This window comes from Elephantulus edwardii, unplaced genomic scaffold (genome assembly GCF_000299155.1).
Source record: "Elephantulus edwardii isolate Elephantulus edwardi_28Jun2011 unplaced genomic scaffold, EleEdw1.0 scaffold00184, whole genome shotgun sequence".
NCBI lineage: Eukaryota > Metazoa > Chordata > Mammalia > Macroscelidea > Macroscelididae > Elephantulus > Elephantulus edwardii.
The window spans coordinates 3722100-3741805 of record NW_006399934.1 but is presented as its reverse complement, the minus strand read 5'-3'; the positions used below and the strand labels follow the sequence as shown (position 1 = coordinate 3741805).

General features: G+C 39.5%; 1 pseudogene; it reads left to right on the top strand.

The window, feature by feature from the left end:
• The first annotated feature begins 3421 nt into the window (after positions 1–3421).
• Positions 3422–3777, top strand: LOC102875048 (annotated as a pseudogene).
• The last annotated feature ends 15929 nt before the right edge of the window (positions 3778–19706 follow it).

Below are 19706 nucleotides of genomic sequence, written 5' to 3'. Positions count from 1 at the left end.
AAAAAAAATGCTGGTAGTGGTAGCAGCAGTATCAGACCTCATCTAACTTCAAGAAGTGACAAGGAAATGAGAACGACTATCAACACAAAACTGATTCCAATGTGCTTGCCGATCAGATATATCTCCACTCTCCAGTTTTTTTACAAACACTGACACCAGTCATCATCTCCACAGCACCCTCTTTCTCTATTGTGTTTGAAAATTCACTGCAACAGCCCCACAGATCATACATACAGTCAAATGGTTAAACAAGGTGGTGGGGGGGGGGAATATGTGTGTGATGTTTCAGTGGTAAGACTGTTCTCACATTTGCCCTGTAAAGAGAGTGATAATTCCACCACTGCCACTCTGCATGTTCAGTTAGGTGCTCAGTTTAGTCTTCTAGAGAATAATGGAACTGGAAATCCATGTCTTGTCTTTCACTTGCTTCCATCAAGTCAGAACCAACTCATAGCTGACCTTCCATAGGATTTTCAGAGGCTATAAATTGTGCAGGAGGAGATTCCACCTCTTCCTCCCACAGAGCATCTGGTAGATTCGAACCACCAGAGAGGAATAAGCTTTGAGTCAGCAGTGAAACTCTCCAAGGTCTAGGACTCCTCCACCAGAGCTCCTCTTGCTCTGTCTTTACTTACTGATATTTAATTGAAAGTTTCCTGCTAAAGCTTATTTCCTTACCTATACCATGCAAAGTTATACTTTCAGTTATACTTGAGTTACACTTGAGTTATACTTGAGTCCTAGTGAACAAAATAAATTGACCCCAGAGGAAACTCCCTTACATAAAAGCTTTGCTCCTAGCCTTTCTCTCTTAGTTCAGTCTCTTCTCTTTGCCTCACAAGTCCAGTCCCACCCCTGAACACTGCCTTTTAGCTATTTCATAGCTCCTCTACAGTTCAAGGAATAAACTCTTCCCACCTTTTGACAACCAGTGGCTCCTGGGACGGAGACTGAGTGAAAGAGCACTAAAAGGGCATCTCTGACATTCCTAACCAGCTTTCCTCCATATCAACACATGTATTAGTAGATAGACCAACAGAGTGACAGATACATACACAAATACATAGACTTTCTTATGAAGACTAGTAGCTTCACATCCACTTCCCACTGTGGACTATGTAGTTATCTAACACTTGGTGTTTCATATAGTATAACATCTACTCTTTCACCCACTAATGATATGCATCTTAACAAACGTTAAGAGGTGAGGCCCATGATTCTCAGTGGTGTGGCAGATATCTAAAGATGCAATTTGGCAGTTGCGCAATGATGTCATTAGACATCATTAGGGTGTCATCCATTCTGTGAACTGATTCAGTTGCCCTTCATTTTCGTATAATACAATTTTTACATAACATCTTGATGTTTGTAAACGAACCATGATGATAAATGAGGAATGGGTATAGTTTTATGTACACCAACACACATATTATAAATGTTACACACATGATTAAAATCAGTCACCATTGGTCCTCACATCCACTGTTATAATCTTAAAATAAAAATGGATAAAATTGCCAGCTTTGGAATCAGTGCTCATTTCTTAGAGCTACCATAACAAAGTACCGGAAATTGAGTGACTTCACAGAAATTTGCTCTCTATGAGTTCTAAATACTTAGCAGTTAAAAATCTAGAGCCATCACTTTTTCCACAGGATCTAGAGAAGAATGTTCCCTTTTTCATCCTGCCTTCTAGCAGTATTGCTATGAGGGACCATCAAGTCAGCTTCGACTCATAGTGATCCTGTGAACAACAGATCTGAATCTTGTCCTACCATTCATCATCCTCAAGATCTGTCATGCTTATGCCCACTGGAATAGTTATTGTGTCAATCTGTCTTTTTTACAGTCTTCCTCTCTTTTTCTGACTCTTTATCTTTCCCACCATGATGTCTCTCTCCAAGAACTGGTTCCTCCTGAAAACATGCCCAAAGAAAGTGAGACAAAGTTTCACCATCCTTGCCTCTAAGGAGCACTCTGGTTGCACTTGCTTCAAGGCAGACTTGTAAGTTCTTTTGACTGTTGTTGTTGTTGTTGCCACTGGGTCAACTACAACTTACAGGGACCCTTGTTATTGTTTTGTTCTTCTGACTGTTATTGTTAGGTGTCATTTGAGTCAACTAGACTACAACTCCTAGGGACCCTATGAACAACAAATCTGAACTTTACCCTATCCTGTGCCATATTCATCATCACTAATATACACTATAGTTTTATCACTGTAATGATATTCAATCACTACAATCACTGTGTTGATTCCATTGTATTGAGGATCTGCCTCTCTTTCACTAACCCTTCACCTTTCCAAGCATGATGTCTTTTTCCAAGGACTATTCCCTCCTGACTAGCCCAAAGTATGTAAGAGGAAGCGTCACCATCCCTGCATCCCTGATTGAACTTTCTCCAAGACATATTTGTTTGTTCTTTTGGCAATCCATAGAATATTCAGTACTCTTCTACAACACCACAATTCAAAGGCATCAATTCTTCTTCTGGCTTCCTTATTCATTGTCTAACTTTAAAATGCATACAAGTAATTGAAAAGATCACCACAGTCTTTAAATGGATATTGTTGTTCCTTAGCACCTTGGAGGAGTCCTTGACAGCAGTTTTTCTCAATATAATACATTTTTTATTTCTTTCCTTCTGGTACCAAGAGTGTTGGTTGGAGACTCAAGCAAGATGAAATCATGAACCACTTTTAATCTTTTCTCCATATATTACGATGTTACCTACTGACTGTAAGAATTTTTGTTTTCTTGATATTGAGATGCAACCCATATTGAAGAATGTACTCTTTGATCTTCTGTAGCAAGTATTTCACATCCTCCTTGCTTTCAGCAAGCAAGTTTGTATCATCTGCATAATGCAAGTTGTTGATGCAGTCCATGGTATATTCAATACTCTGCTACCACCACAATTCAAAGGCATCAATTTTTTTTCAGACTTCTATATTAAAGAACTAAATTAGCTTCTAGCGGTTACCAGAAATTCTTGGCATTCTGAATTATAAGTTGTTATGAGCTGTAGTTGACTCAATGGCATTTAACAACAATAATAATCACTGTGAGCACTGAGCTGCCAACCCAAAAACACACAGTTCAAATACAACAGCTACTCTGTAGAAGAAAAATGAACAATCTCCTCCCGTGAGATTTACTGCCTCTAAAAACCCACTGGAGGGTCAGATATGAGTGGGTTCTAAATCAACAGCACATAACAAAAACGATTAGACATCATTTCATTTTCCTCTAGAATGGACTAACAAATTAATCCTACCGCACAGGGATATTTCAAAGATTAAATGCACACAAAGCATTACAGTACCTGACAGCAATGAATATAGGACAAATGTTTACAAATGATATTGACTGGTTGCCCTCTTTCTCTTCAACGAGGCGGTCAAGTGGCAGACGCAAAGATGCAGATCTTTGTGAAGACCCTGACTGGCAAGACCGTCACTCTTGAGGTCGAGCCCAGTTACACAATCGAGAATGTCAAAGCCAAAATCCAGCGTCTGATATTTGTGGGCCAACAGCTAGAGGATCACTGTATACTCTCAGACTACAACATCCAGAAAGAGTCCACCCTGCATCTAGTGCTGCGTCTGCGTGGTGGCATTAGCGAGCCTTCCTTGTGCCAGCTTGCCCAGAAGTGTAACTGCATGCAACAAGATGATCTGCCGCAAGTGTATGCTCACCTGCATCCCTGTGCTGTCAATTGCCACAAGAAGTGTGGCACACCAACAACCTGCACCCCAAGAAGAAGATCAAATAACAGCCCCCTCTTCACTGGCTCCCTTGCCTCGTGCAGGTGGCCTTCTTCTGAGCCCCATGATCCTGGGCCCTCAATAAAGTCTCTTTCATTGAACTAAAGAAAAACAAAAACCAAAAACAAAACACCACAAATGATATTGACTAACTCAGACTTCCTAACAACCCTAAAAGTATACACTGTTATTCTTCTCTTTTTAGGGAAAAAATAAGACAAATGTAAGTAGGGCAACTGAGGAACTAAATTTAAAATAAATGCTGGATTTCAATGACTGAGCATGAAAAAATGATGTAAAAATAATTAAGAATTTTATTCTGAGTAAATGTTGAGATGAAAATGAGTTAAATAAAATCTATTGTAAAAATTCTTTTTCTGGCCTATTTCTTTCTAAAGAGCTCTGGTGATATGGTGACACATTGGACTATCAACTGTACAGCATATTCAAGCGACCACACTCTCCTCAGAAGCAAGGAGGTCAGGCTTTTCTAAGCAAAGCCTCAGAAATTCAAGCAAGAGAGACAATGTACTGTGAGTTTTGCTATCATATTTAATATTTTTGTATGACAAATGGAAATTTTTGGTTTCTTTATTTTGTGCGGCACTGATATATAACAGATAAAATTACCCCATACTTTCCACATCCTGTTTTTCTTAATGTGAACCAGTAGCACCCACGACTTTTATAAACCTCATGCACTTGATGACAGCTAGCTGCAGATACAGGCTAACTAACAGTTAACATTTAGATCTCTTCATCTGACTTAGAAATAAAGAGAAGGCCATTTCTCTTTTTTATTCACAGTTGGAGTGAAATGAATCAGAGGAAAAATAGACGACTAATAAGAGGCATGCACAGGAGTCAGAATTGTACTTCTTGAGGACCCTTATTACAGCCATTTCTAAACGTGCCCCACAGCATTGCCAGACTTAGCAAACTCAACACCTAAATGTTTAAAGTCATAGCTATTTTGGATGAGCAAATCAACATCACTGAGTTGTGCATGTAGAAGCTGGTGAATTGGTGTTAAGGTGTTTTTCTATATATTCCCAACAACAGCAATAACAAGAAAAAAAGTAACATTTCAAAAATTCAAAGACTTCATTGTATATGAATAACTAGTGTTAATATAACTTCTTATAGTTATGGACGAGCCAGTAAGCACAAGTACAATTATACAAATGATTGCTTTTAAAAACAACAGAACTCCAGGAGCTCTGGTGGCCTAGTGGCAAGAAGCTGCACTGCAAGCCCAGAGGTATGCAGTTCTAATCCACCAGATGCTGTGCTGGAAGAGGGGCAATCTCCTCCTGTACCAGTCAGATTCGATTTGACAGTACACACAAAAAATAATAAATATTTTTTAAAAAACCCAGAACATTATTCATTCTAGCAGTCTCACTAGCTCTTTGTCTTAGATTATCACAATGACCATCACTAGATGGACCTCTTGCCATTGAAACACCTGAGGCACTTTTGGGTAACACCGGTCAGTTCGCTGCTCACTCTGAGTTTGAGGAAGTGCATAATTTATTAATAACCTCCTACATTCACATAACTCCCACAGAGCTTCCCCCGCCTTTGTGCCTATTTTGAGTTTGTTGTTATTCTTGTGCAAACAATAATTGTGCAATGTTCTGTTATCAATTAATTCAAGAATTTAGAATACTACGATAACACAGCAAGAATAAGGTGCTAGTGAAGTCTATATACATCTTTAATATTGCTTTTATTATTTTTTTTTCTTGTTGTGTTCCGTCAAATAGGATCTGACTGGCACAGGAGGAAATTGCCCCTCCTCCTGCAGCGGAGCATCTGGTGGATTCAAACTGTGCGCCTTTGGGATTGCAGTGCAGCTCCTTGCCACTAGGCCACCAGAGCTCCCTCTAACATTGCTTTTAAATATTATAAATGTGAATTTTCCAGAGAGGGAACATGGAAGTAGTGATATACTGTTAAAATTTATTGTTCAAAACAGCTTTCCTAACCGTTGACTTTGACCTTCTCACATGATTGGACAGGATTATACAAATATTTTCCTCCTATCCTGATGCCACATTCTTCTTCATAAAGTCTGGCTTCTCAAATGATTTGTTCAACATACAGATAGAACACTTATGAAGATATCCTGATGCTCACATTTCTTGATTTTAAACCATGCAGTATTCCCTTGCTCTATTCACAAAACAGCACTTTGATCTAGGTATAGGTTTCACATGAGCATAAGGTATGAGATTTCCATTCTTCTCAGCCTTAGTTTGTTGTGATCTACACAAATACCTTTGCATAGTCAGATATACAGTTGTTGTTGTTGTTATGTGCCGTCGAGTCGTTTGCGACTCATAGCGACCCTATGTACAACAGCCCTAAATCCTGCTCTATCCTGTGCCAATCACATGGCCTCTGACACACCCATCCCAATTACCCCAGTCACTGAATCAATCCACCTCATAGAGGGTCTTCCCCTCCTGTGCTGTCCCTCCACCTTAACAAGCATGATGTCCCTCTCCAAGGACCTGTCTCTCCTTACAACATGTCCAAAGTACGTCAGACGAAGCCCCAGAATCCTTGCCTCCAAGGTCCATGGTATATTCAATACTCTGCTACCACCACAATTCAAAGGCATCAATTCTCCTTCTATCTTCCCTAGTCATTGTCCAACTCTCTGATGCATAACAAGTGACTGCAAAGACCATGGCCTGTATCAGGCACACCTTAGCCTCCAGAGAGACACCGTTGCTCTTGAGTACTTTAGAGAGGTCCCTAACAGCAGACTTTCCCATCGCGATACGTTTTTTTATTTCCTGGCTGCTGGTGCCAAGAGTGTTGATCATGGAGCCAAGATATACAGATATACAGTTAGATTTGCATATACAGAAATCCTTCTGGTATTCTCTCCTTCAGCCAGGATCCACCTGACATAAGCAATGATATTCCTAGTGCTACAGTCTCTTCAAAATCTAGTTTATATTTCTGGAAGTTCTCTGTCAATGTACTGTTTTAGCTGCTTTTGCATAATCTTCACCAAGCTTTTGCTTGCATGTGACATTAATTATCCTGTTCAATAATTTCCATATTCTGCTAGATCACCTTTCTTGGGACTGGGAATAAATATGGATCTCTTTTTAGTCAGTTGGTCAGATAGCTGTCTTCCAGATTTCTTGCCACAGTCTGATGAACACATCTAGAGCTGCTTTGTTCTTTGGAATATATGAGTTAGTATTCCAGTGGAGCAGTAAAATTGGTGTTGGAATTAGTAGAAGTAGGTGCAGGTGTGTGGGAGACCATATCTGATCTTTCAGCAATTAGTTTTGTATTGTGGATGTTGCTGATGGGGACAGTTTCCCTTTGTGGAGTCAGGAGAAATCAGGTTGCTGCCTACATTCTTTTTACAAATGATATTAATTATAAAGCACATCTTGGAATATCTTATTTTGGGGGACAATTATAACAAATAGGAATGTCTTCAATATTGCACAAGATTCAATTTAAAAGCAACCAAAAAATGAATTTTAAAAATTTAAAAATAGTTTGATATTTTCACCAAAACTCACGGGTGGATTGTTGTTACTGCTAGCAATGTGCATAATGTATGCAAATGATTCTCAGAAGTTGTATCATGAAAAGTTGAAAGTGGTAAGTACATTTTCTCATTACTCAATAGAGAAGAAAAAATAATCAAAGATACAATTTTGAAAAATAACATGAATTACTTTCATACAACAAAGTAATTGAAATAATAAGAACTTACAATTTCTGTCTGTGTTGATAAAAACATTGAAAAACTGTCATTAGAATGCTAATACTATCTTTTGTACAAGCCTTTGGATTATGATGTAGCATAAGCTGGGCTGTTGACCAAAAAGTCAGTAATTCAAACACAGCAGCCATGCTAAGGGCAAAAGATGAGCAATCTCCTCCTGTAAAGTTTTACAGCCTCAGAAATCTGAAGGGTGGCCATGGGTCAGACTCAAATTGACAGCTCTGACATAAAGTGAAATGCTTTCTCATAGACTAGATCTTTGATCTTCTGCAGCAAGCATTTCAAGTCCTCATCACTTTCAGCAAGCAAGGTGTGCCATCTGTATAATGCAAGTTGTTGATGATTCTTCCTCCTTCCCTGAAGCCACAAATTTGGAACAGGACATCTTCCTGGGAAAGGTGGAAGGTAGGCAAAAAAGAGGAATGACCTTAATGACATAGATTGACACACCAACTGCAGAAATGGGCTCAAGCGTGTCAGAGATGATGAAGATGGTGCAGGATATGAGAGGGTTCAGATCTGTGGTTCACAGGCTTGCCACAAGTCACACTCAACTTGATTACATGGAACAACAACTTTTCACAATACTCCAAACCAGAAATAAAGCTAAAGCTTATTTTTATAACTTATTTTATAACTGTTTAAAAAGGGAAGAGGGGTTTTTTTCCCTTCTCTCTTTCTCTCTTCCTCTTCACCATAGCAGAAGTAACTAACTTCCTTACCAAACCAAATACTATTGTAGGGTTGTTTACCCAGTTGTTCAATAGTTGTTTTGGGTTGTTTTTTTTTAATTGCTCAGAAATTTAGAGAACTCCTTAGTTGTAGCTTTCCCTTGTTCTATATGGCAATCTGCAACAGGGCAATGTTGTTGTTATGTGCCATCGAGTAGCTTGCGACTCATAGCGACCCTATGCACAACAGCCCTAAACCCTGCTCTATCCTGTGCCAATCGCATTGTCTCTGACACACCCATCCTGATTACCTGAGTCACTTAATCAATCCACCTCCTAGAGGGTCTTCCCCTCCTGCGCTGTCCCTCCACCCTCCCAAGCATGACGTCCCTCTCCAAGGACTGGTCCCTCCTTGCAACATGTCCAAAGTATGTCAGATGAAGCTTCAGAATCCTTGCCTCCAAGGAGCAGCCTGGTTTCACCTTCTGTAGGGTGAATCTGTTAACAGGGCTATAGTCTCCTTAAAATCTACTTCCTTAACCTGGGAATTACTCCTCTTTTTGGTCTTAAAACATTGAATGGCATTACCTGTCCCAGTCACTGACAAAGCTGAGTCTGTTAAATTCCATCAAGTCAAGTATGACCCTTAACAACCCTATAAACAACAAATCTGAGCCCTGTTCTATCCAGTGCCATCCTCACACTTCCTCAAACACTTGAGCCCATTGCAGCAGTCACTGTGTCAATCCATCTGGCTGAGGGTTTTCCTTTCCTTCGTCGACCTTCCACCTTTTCAAACATGATGTCCCTCTCTAAGGAATAGCCTCTCCTAGCCACATGTCTGCAAAAGGTCAAGAACTGTAGTCTTCAATATGAATTAAAGCACAACATCAAAAAGACAAAGATTCTCACTACTGGACCAATTGGCAGCACCATAATGGATGGAGAAGAGACTGAGGTTTTTAACAATTACAACTTGCTTGGCTCCACAATCAGCACTCTTGACACCAGCAGTTAGGAAATCAAAAGGTGAATTGCATTAGGTAAATCTTCTGTCAGGGACCTCTCCGAAGTACTAAAAAGGAACGATGTCAGTCTAGCTACTAAGGTGTGCCTAATCCAGGCTATGGTCTTCGCAGTTACTTTTTGTGCATCATAAAGCTGGGCAATGACTAAGGATGACAGAAAATGAATTTATGCCTTTGAGTTGAAGTGCTGGAGAAGAGTCTTGAACATACCATGGACTGCTAAGAAAACAAACAGGTCTGTCTTAGAGAGGGCAAAACCAAGTTTCTCCTTGGTTTTGAAGCTCTGCCTCAAATACTTTGGGCATGTGGCCAGGAGGGAATGATCTTTGGAGAAGGACAGTGCAGGAGAAGACGACTCCAGGTGAGATGGATACAGTAACTAGTGCAATGGGGGTAGGTGTGAGACTGGCTCAGGACAGGGCAGGCTTCGGAGCTGTTGTACATAGATAGGGTCACTGGAAGTCTCGGGCAACTCAACAGCACATAAAAACAGCAGTCAAATGTCTGAACCATGTGAGATGAAGCTTTATCATCTTTGCCTCCAAGGAGCACTCTGGGTACACTTTCTCCAATACATATTTATTTGTTCTTTTGGCAGTCCATGGGATATTCAACACTCTTCTTTAACACCACAGTTCAAATGCATCAATTCTTCTTGTTATCCTTTTTCACTGTCCAGTTCTCAGATGCATAGCAAGTGATTGGAAAGACAACAGCCTGAATCAACACACCTTAGCATTCAAACTGACATTATTGCTCTTCAATAATTTAGAGAGGTCCCTCACTGCAGACTTTCCCAGTGCAATATGTCTCCTGATCTCCTGACTGCTGGTAACAAGACTGTTGATTGTGGATTCAAGTAAGATTAAATTGTTGACATTTTCTATCTTTTCTCCATCAATCATGATGTTGCCTATTAATCTAGTAGTAAGAATTTTTGTTTTCTTTGTATTGAGGTGCAATCCATATTGAAGGTTCTATTCTTTGAACTTCTACAGCAAGTGTTTCAAATCCTCTTCACTTCTAGCAAGCAAGGGTGTGTCATCTGCATAATGAATGTTATTGATGAGCTTTCCTCCAATCATGATGCCACACTCTTCCTCATAGAATCCAGCTCCTCAAATAATTTGCTCAGCATACAGATTGACTAGCTATGAAGAAAGGATATAATCCTGATGCACATCTTTCTTAATTTTTAACCATATAATGTTCCCTTGCTCTGTTCTCACAATAGCCTCTTGGTCTAAATATAGGTTTCACATGAACACAATTAAGTGTTCTGGGATTCCCGTTCTTAATGTCAGCCAAAAAAACAGGGTCTACTTGATAGGAATTCATGCCAAGTCCAGACATCTGTACAAGATAAATATTATGAAAATTTTCACTCACTGTCCACATTCTCTCTATATAAGTCCTCACGGCTTCTAACAAGGGACAGGCAGATTTGGAAAATACACATTCCCTGTATCTCACATGCATGCATATCAGTAAAATTTCTGCTTTTTCTGCTCTGACCTCTGTCTCCAAAATTCAGTTCTTTGGCACCATGTTTCTCAGTAATATTCCTATCTTCTCCCGCTCAAGCATTCTGTGCTACAATACCAGAGATGCTCAGACAGAACAAACTTTCTCAGGTGCCCCCATCCCTTCCCCTCCTCATCACCTATTGTGCTCAGGATCCATTATCTCTGTATTAATTTTTTTAGAGAAATGGGACTGATAGGACCTGACTCGCATTTCAATCCCATATCTACACATGGAACCTTTAGAAACTGAAGAATAGGAGAAGGATGGGAACAATTAATCTTGGTCTGAGAAAGGATAGGCTCCAAGGGCTATCTCCCAAAAGAAGTAAGTTGCAAGACAGGTAGAATATTAATTTTTTTCTTAACAACCATTGTTAAGTGCTGTCAAGTCAACTACAGCTCATAATGACTCTTTGAACAACAGATTGTAATTGGCCCTATCCTGCACCATCCATACCATCTCTGATGTGCTAAAGCCCACTTATAGTCACTATGTCAATACATTTTATTAAAGGTGATCTGTCTTAGAGAAGAGCCTGAACCACACATTCTGCTGAACTGTCTTATTTAAGTTACTGATCAAAACCTGTGTTTGAGCATCCGGTCTTGTTTAAGAAGTACGAGCAAAAACAACTATGAGATATCATCTCACTCCAGTAAGAACAGCAAAATTTAACAGAACAGCAAACAACAAATGTGCACAAGGTTGCAAAGAAACTGGAACCCTTATTCACTGTTGGTGGGAAATGTAAAATGGTGCAACCACTACAGAAGGCAGTATGGCACTTTCTCAAAAAGTTGAAAATAGAAATACTATTTTACCCAGAAATTCTACTACTGGGAATATACCCCAAAGAAACCATAACCGCCACCCAAGCAGATATATGCACACCATGTTTATTGCTGCATTGTTTACAACAGCAAAGAGTTGGAAACAACCCAAGTGCCCATCAACAAACGAATGGATAGAGAAGCTGTGCTATATTCACACAATGGAGTATTATGCAACACTGAAAGACAAAGAACTATAAAAATATTATACAAAATGGGTGGCCGTGGGGAAAATTATGCTGAGTGAAATATCTCAGTCACAAACGGAAAAATAATGCATAGTACCACCAAAAAAGTGGGATTGAAATTGGGGTTGGGGAGAAACTAAGAAAAGAGGGGATAAATAATGTATATTGAACTGAAACAGATGAGGGAGAGAACTATATAGGAGGAATATATAATTAGGTGTTACTGTCATGACAAGAGTCCAGAATGAAAGCTACATAGTGGAATGGACTGTGGGAGGGGATTGTACAATAGTGAAAGAATTTTTTTTTATTTTACAAAGAGAAGAGCGAACTGGGGTGGGGAAAGATGTGGGCAGGGAGGAAAGTGTACAAAAATGAACAAATGGAAATCCAAAGTCTCTGTAAGCTTTCATTAAAATTAATTAAAAAATTTTAAAAAATGAAGTGCCAACAAGTCTTGGAATATTTGGTATGGACTGAGGCTCAATGTCAAGAAGACAAAGATTCTCACCACTGGACCAATTGGTAGCATCAGGATGGATGGCAAAGAGATTGAGATTGTTTACAGCTTCAGTTTGCTCGGCTCCACAGTCAACACTCTTGGCACCAGCAGCCAGGAAATCAAAAAACGTATTGCAATGGGAAAGTCTGCTGTTAGGGACCTCTCTAAAGTACTCAAGAGCAACGGTGTCTCTTTGGAGATGAAGGTGCGCCTGATACAGGCCATGGTCTTTGCAATCACTTGTTATGCATCAGAGATCTGGACAATGACTAGGGAGGACAGAAGGAGAATTGACGCCTTTGAGCTGTGGTGCTGGAGAAGAGTGTTGAATGTACCATGGACTGCCAAGAAAACAAACAGATTCATCCTAGAGAGGGTTAAACCAGGCTACTCCTTGGAGGCAAAGATTCTGGGGCTTCGTCTGACATACTTTGGACATGTTGCAAGGAGAGACAGGTCCTTGGAGAGGGACATCATGCTGGGTAGGGTAGAGGGACAGCGCAGGAGGGGAAGACCCTCTATGAGGTGGATTGATTCAGTGACCGGGGTAATCGGGATGGGTGTGTCAGAGGCAATGCGATTGGCACAGGATAGAGCAGGGTTTAGGGCTGTTGTACATAGGGTCACTATGAGTCGCAAATGACTCGACGGCACATAACAACAACAATAACAGTACACCAGGAATGTGTCCTATCTCCATACCTTTTCAATCTATATGCAGAATAGATTATCCAGGATGCTGGACTATATGAGGAGAAATGTGGCAACATGACTTATCAACAATTGGTGTTATACAGATGATACAACCCTGCTTGCTGAAACTGAGAAGGACCTGAAGCGCTTGCTGAAGAAGGTCAAGGACTGCAACCTTCAATATGGATTGAAGCTCAACATCAAAAAAACCAAGATCCTTACCACTGGGCCGATTGGCAGCATCATGATAGATGGTGAAGAGATTCAGATTGTTAACAGCTCTAGTTTGCTTGGCTCCACAATCAACACTCTTGGTACAAGCAGCCAGGAAATTAAAAGATGTATTGGGAAAGTCTCCTGTCAGAGACCTCTCCAAAGTACTGAAGAGCAACGATGTCAGTCTGGAGACTAAAGTGCACCTAATATAGGCCATAGTCTTTGCATTATTTGCTTTGCATCAGAATCTGGACAATGACTAGGGATGATTGAATGAGAATTGATGCCTTTGAGCTGTGGTGCTGGAGAAGAGTTTTGACTATACTATGGACTGCCAAGAGAACAAACATCCTAGAGAGAGTGAGACCAGGTTACTCCTTGGAGGCAAGGTTTCTGAAGCTCCATATGACATATTTTGGGTATGTTGCAAGGCGGGATCAGTCCCTGGAGAGGGACATCATGCTTGGGATGGTAAAGGGACAGCACATGAGAGGAAGAACCTTGATAAGATGGATTGATTCAGTGACTGGGGCAATAGAGGTGGGTGTGTCAAACACAATAAGATTGGCACAAGATAGAGCAGGGTTTAGGGCTGTTGTATATAGGGTTGCTATGAGTCACAGGCAACTTGAAGGCACATTTTAACAACAGTGTCAAAATTCTCTATATAATGTTAAAAACAAGTGTTTGATATCCTTTAGTGATGAAGAATTCACTATCTAATAATTAAATCTAATTTAAAGTTCTTAAGAGCTTATTCTACCTCTCTGCAGAATCTATAAAAATGACCAAGCTCTGACCTCTATGGTTACACAGAGTAGCGTAATTCTTATTATAGACCTTTAGTACCTGAAATCTCCAGTCTTGTTGAGGAAAGTGATACATGCTCAAAAAAATTATTTTCAACAAAAACATTGCTCTAAGTATTTCTTGTTTTTAAAAACAAGAAATCCTCCCTAGCTCCCTGTTTGGAGAGCTACTATGAATTGATACAAATTATATTTGCCATTTTTAGGTGTCATATAGTTGGTTCTAACTCATAGGTTCTATTCATGAGTCATGGCTCTGACTCATAGGAAAATAAAGCATTGTCTAGTGCTGTGACATCCTCAAAATTGCTGCCAAGTTTGGGTCTACTGTTCTAGCCATTGTGTCAAAGCATTATACGTACAAAGGACCTGCTATATGTCAGGCACTGGGGATGCAGCATGAATAAGCTAAACATGCTATGTGATTTTTATAAAGTGAATAATCTATCTGAAAGTCTAAGAGACAGACATCTGGATTGCAGAGGAAGGGCAACTACCTTCATCTGGGAGCAGGTTCAGTACATCATCCCTGAGGAGGTAACATTTCAATTGAACCCTGAGGACAATCATTTGACCAGATAAACAGCTAGTAAAAGTCTTAAGTATTAGATGGTATGAGGAGTTTGCAAAACTGAAAAGTCCAGTGAAGCTTGGAGGCAGCTGTAGCATGAAGGTTTAAGGGTCCAGGCCTACATCTGGGCCAAGATTTGGGCATTTACTACCCATGTAGCTGTATGACCTCTGATAAGTTACTTACCCATTTTACACTATTACCAGAATGACACTAAATTGTTCTCTAAAGACAATTCTAAATGCAACAATAGCTTCTCTTTCAACAATTTTTTAATGCATGGTACTTCACTTCCATAATTCTCAGCCACCCAGGATATAACAGTATTGCCATCTGTAGGACAAATATAGTTAAGAGTTACAATTGAATTTCACACATCCTTTCCATTTTCCAAGTGTGAAGGCAACATTATTCAACACAAAGTGGAAAATTTCATCCTAACAAAAGATAAGACTTTTGCTTGAAGTGGCCAATATTATCTGGGCAAGCAAAAGCACAACGTTATTTCTATAAAAGTGAAACCTGGATATATTTCATTTTTTTTAACTGAAAATGCCAAAATTCAGCTCAAGCTTGTTCAAATGGGAATTTATTGTCCTATTTAACAAACTAAAGGAGAAGTAAGGATGCAAATTAATTTCAACTGTAACTAGAACCAGGAGCTTAAATGCAACTGAGACTTCTTCTCATCCACTGTTTTTTCTCTACATTGGCTCGATTTATGTAAACCTATTTTCCTGTACGAATTGCAACTGTAGTCATTTCTAGGGTATACTTCTTACTTTTGTAAACAAAGGACCAAGAATCACTCTATCTAATCCCAAGTAGAAAAATCTCAAGAAAGGAATTTGAATCAAAAGTCTGAAAGCTTTGCCTGATGCTCCTTAGAGCTGAGAGGCTGGCTAGGGTAAACCTAACTAAATGTCCTAGTGTATCTGTGGGAGCTCTTTTGGCTTAGTGGTAAGGAGTTGTGTTGTCAACTCAAAGCAAGCAGTCAAATCTACCAGACTATGTGGAAGAAATATGGGCATTCTCTTCCCATGCAATATATAGTCTCTAAAAACCCACTGAGTCAGCTATCAGTTCCAACAAGTATAGTGCTTAACAACAACAATGTATCTGTGTGGTCGTGGTGGTTTTAGATGCCCATGAGCCGACTAGCACTCTTGTTGTTGTTGTTGTTGTTGTTGTTGTTGTTGTTGTTGTTAGGTGCTGTTGCATCAAGTAGGACTCATACTGAGTCAATGAACAACAGATCTGAACCCTGACTTATCCTCTGCCATCCTCAACATCTCTTGATGACAAACTTAAGCCTACTGCTACAGTTACTGTGTCAAGTCAATCTACCTCATTGAGGATCTTCCTCTCTTTCACTGACTCTCCACTTTTCTAAGCATGATATTTCTCTCCAAGGATTAGCCTCTCCTAGCAACATGTCCAAAATATGTGAGATTAAGCTTTGTTATCTTTGCCTCCAAGAAGCACTCTGGCTGTTCCTTCTCCAAGACATACTTGTTTGTTCTTTTGTCAGTCTACAGAATATTCAGTACTCTTCTTCAACATCATCGCTCAAAGGCAATTCCTTCTTCTGTCATCCTTATTCATTGTCCAGCTCTTAGATACATAGAAAGAAATTGAAAAGACCATGGCCTTAATCAAGTGCACCTTAGTTCTCACACTGACAATAATTTGGAGAGGTCCTAATGCAATATACATCTTCTGATTTCCTGACTTTTGGTACCAAGGGTGTTAACTGTTGTTCCAAGCAAGATGAAATTACTTAGAGCTTCCATCTTTTTTCCAGCTATCATAATGTTGACTGTTGGGCCTATAGTGAGAATCTTTGACTCAGTCAAATATTAATCTACTTGACATATTATTATTCCATATTCAAAGTTACAGGGCTTTCCATTCAAGAAAGACAATTCACATAATACTAGGAAAATAGCACTCAGTTTCTACAAGCAGTGCCAAATTTAAGAAATTGTAATTCACATGACACCTTATTATCTCTCTTCCCAGAGTTAATGGGTTTCTTATTTGGGGAGGTGATTTACTTTTTTGGAAATAAATGATCCTTTTCACCTCCGTATGAGAATTCTCCTTACTTTTCCAAAAAATAACATTGCTCGGGAGCTGAGATCATGGTCTAAGGCTGAAATTTTAGTGGTCACACAAAAACCTATTTACCACACTAGCTTGGCCAATTGATGGGAGTACAAATGCAGAGAAGTTAAACACGTGTATGGTGATATGAGACCTGTGATAACTTAACAGTAAGAAGCTGTGTAGTCAACACAAGATACATGGTTTGAATCCACCAACTACCTATTAGAAAAAAGATGGGCAATCTCCTACGTAATTTATTGCATCTGTAAACCCAATGGAGAGTGAGCTAAGAGTCGGTTCCAATTCAACAGCACATAAAAACAAGAATAGCATAGTGATACAGTGATACAGAGGGGAAAAAAAGATAAATCTTATTAACAAGAAGTTAATCAGTCCTGAAATCTGAAACTCAAACGACATGCTGAGTCTTGAATTTAACCAGTAATGACTGCCAAAACTAAGTTCAAAACTTCAAGCTTCATTTAAGCTTACCTTGTGCTAGAATTTAAACACAATTCTGAATTTTATTAGTATTATCCTTCAGCTATTTCTATGTTGAAAGGAACAGAGAGTTCTGGAAAATCTTACATCAGCAATTAAATGCATAGTTCAAGAGAAATATGCATGATCTCTCCTAACAACTAAGGCATCTCTTTCCTCTACCACACTAGTACCAAGAATGCAATATTACCATACGTCTAAAAGGGGAAGAAATTCTGTAGTAAATTACTCTAATGGCACTACACTTTAGCTAGTTAGTTCAAAGTTGATTGATCAATGGTAAATAGATATGAAGATGGTGGTACTCAGTGAATTGATTGCAAAAAAAAAGATAAAGAATCTCAAAGGAACCACAATGAAAGTGTATATGTACTGCCTGGAAGAGTGACAATACTGCATAGGTTAATTTAAAACAAATAACAATAACAAAAAAAGAATGTCAACTACATGTGCAAAAAGGAGGTAAATATTTTCTTTCTTTTTTTTTTTAAGTCTCTTGTTTCTTGAGACTGTTGTAGAAAGAAACTTTGTAAAGCTGATTATAGCCACTCTCTTGTTTTCTACTGGTTTGTTTCTGTTGGTTAAACCATTTTTTAATTGATATTTTAATGAAAGTTTATAGAGAATGTGGCTTTCCATTCATTCATTATTGCACATTTTCCACCCTACCCACCTCTTCTCTCCCTCAGTTTGCTTTTCTCTTTGAAAAGAAAAAAAAATTCTTTCATTGTTATACAATCTCCCCACCCACTCCACTATACTATATAAAGCTCTTATTCTGGACTTTTGTCATGCAAATAATACCTAATCTTACATTCCTTTTAAACAGTTCTCTCCCTCATCTGTTTCAATGCATTTTACATTAATTATCCCCTCTTTTCTTAGTTTTCCCCCAACCCTGATGTCAGTCCTGTTTCTTTTTTAATCGTGATTTTAGTGATCATTTGCAGGGCAAATTCTAACAGACACACTTTATATTGTGACAATAATTACAATATCTATAATAGAGCCATAGTTTTCTTGTTGCCTCTCATTCTTGTTCTCATTAATCCTTCCATTCTACCTCTTCCTAAATTTTCTCTGCTTTATTTATGGGGAAATTATGTCCTTTTGCTCTTAGTTGGCTGATTATTCTAAGGAGTGAGTTCCTCCCTGCTTATATCATTTACCTTAAAGGACAGTTTATTGGTTTATTGCTTGGATGACAGTTAAGCCACATGCAATGTTAGCTTAAAAGTTGCCTATTCTAGCCATTACTTTAGCCCTCTCTGGTCTTCAACTACCTTAACTGCAGACATATGGTCTTGCCAATTATCAGTAGCTGTGGGACCAGGATGGGGGGTTGAGGAGGAAGACTTCCTACAATGAGCAGGGAGACTTGAGGGAGACTGGAGCAAGACTCTAGTGAGAGTGAGACCAAAGTGAGACTCTTGTGAGATTCTGGTGATGATGGTGGAGACTGTGGCATTGCTATGGAGAAACAGTGGCAAGGTATAATCAGAGGAACCCTGAGATAAAGGCCACAGTTAAAGGTTTTGTTGTTCTTGCCAGATGATGGATGGAAAAGCTGACTGCTGAACTGAAGCTGGAGCCTGGATTACTTGAAGAATTATGTCTTGGGACTGCTGGGCTAAAACCTGGCTTTACATTGTGTACTATGCTTTGCTTCTCCCATTCTCCAATTTACTCCTCTAATCTGTATGCAGAACAGATCATTCGGGAAGCAGGGCTTTATAAGGAGGAGTGTGGCATCAAGATTGGGGGAAAATTCATCAACAACCTACGATATGCAGAAGACACAACTTTGCTTGCTAAAACTCAAGAAGACCTGAAGCACTTGCTGCACAAGGTCAAGGACTGTAGTCTTCAATATGGATTGAAGCTCAACATCAAGACAAAGATTTTTACCACTGGGCCAATTGCCAACACCATGAGAGATGGAGAAGAGATTGAGGCTGTTAGCAACTACAGCTTGGTCTTCTCTACAATCAACACTCTTAACACCAGCAGCCAGGAAATCAAAAGACAAATTGCATTGGGAAAAATCTGCTGTCATAGACCTCTCTAGAGTGCCAAAAAGCAACTATGTCAGTCTAGAGACAAAGGTGCACCTAATCCAGGCCATGGTCTTCTCAATTACTTGTTCTATTTCAGAGAGCTGGGCAATAACTAGAGATGATAGAAGAATGGATGCCTTCAAATTGTAGTGCTGAAGAAGTCTTGGAACATACCATGGACTGCCAAAAAAACAAGTATGTCTTGGAGAGAGAGAAACCAAGTCTCTCCCTGGAGGCTAAAATTTTGAAGTTCCATCTCACATACTTTGGGCACGTGGCCAGGAGAGAGAGATCCTTAGAGAAGGACATTGTGCTCGGAAGGGTGGAGGGATAGCACAAGAGAGGAAGACAACAGATGAGATGGATTGATACAGTATCTGGGGCAATGGGGGTTGGTGTGTCAGAATTAGAGAGATTGGCTTGGGAGAGGGAAGGGTTCAGAACTGCTGTACATAGGATCGCTATACAT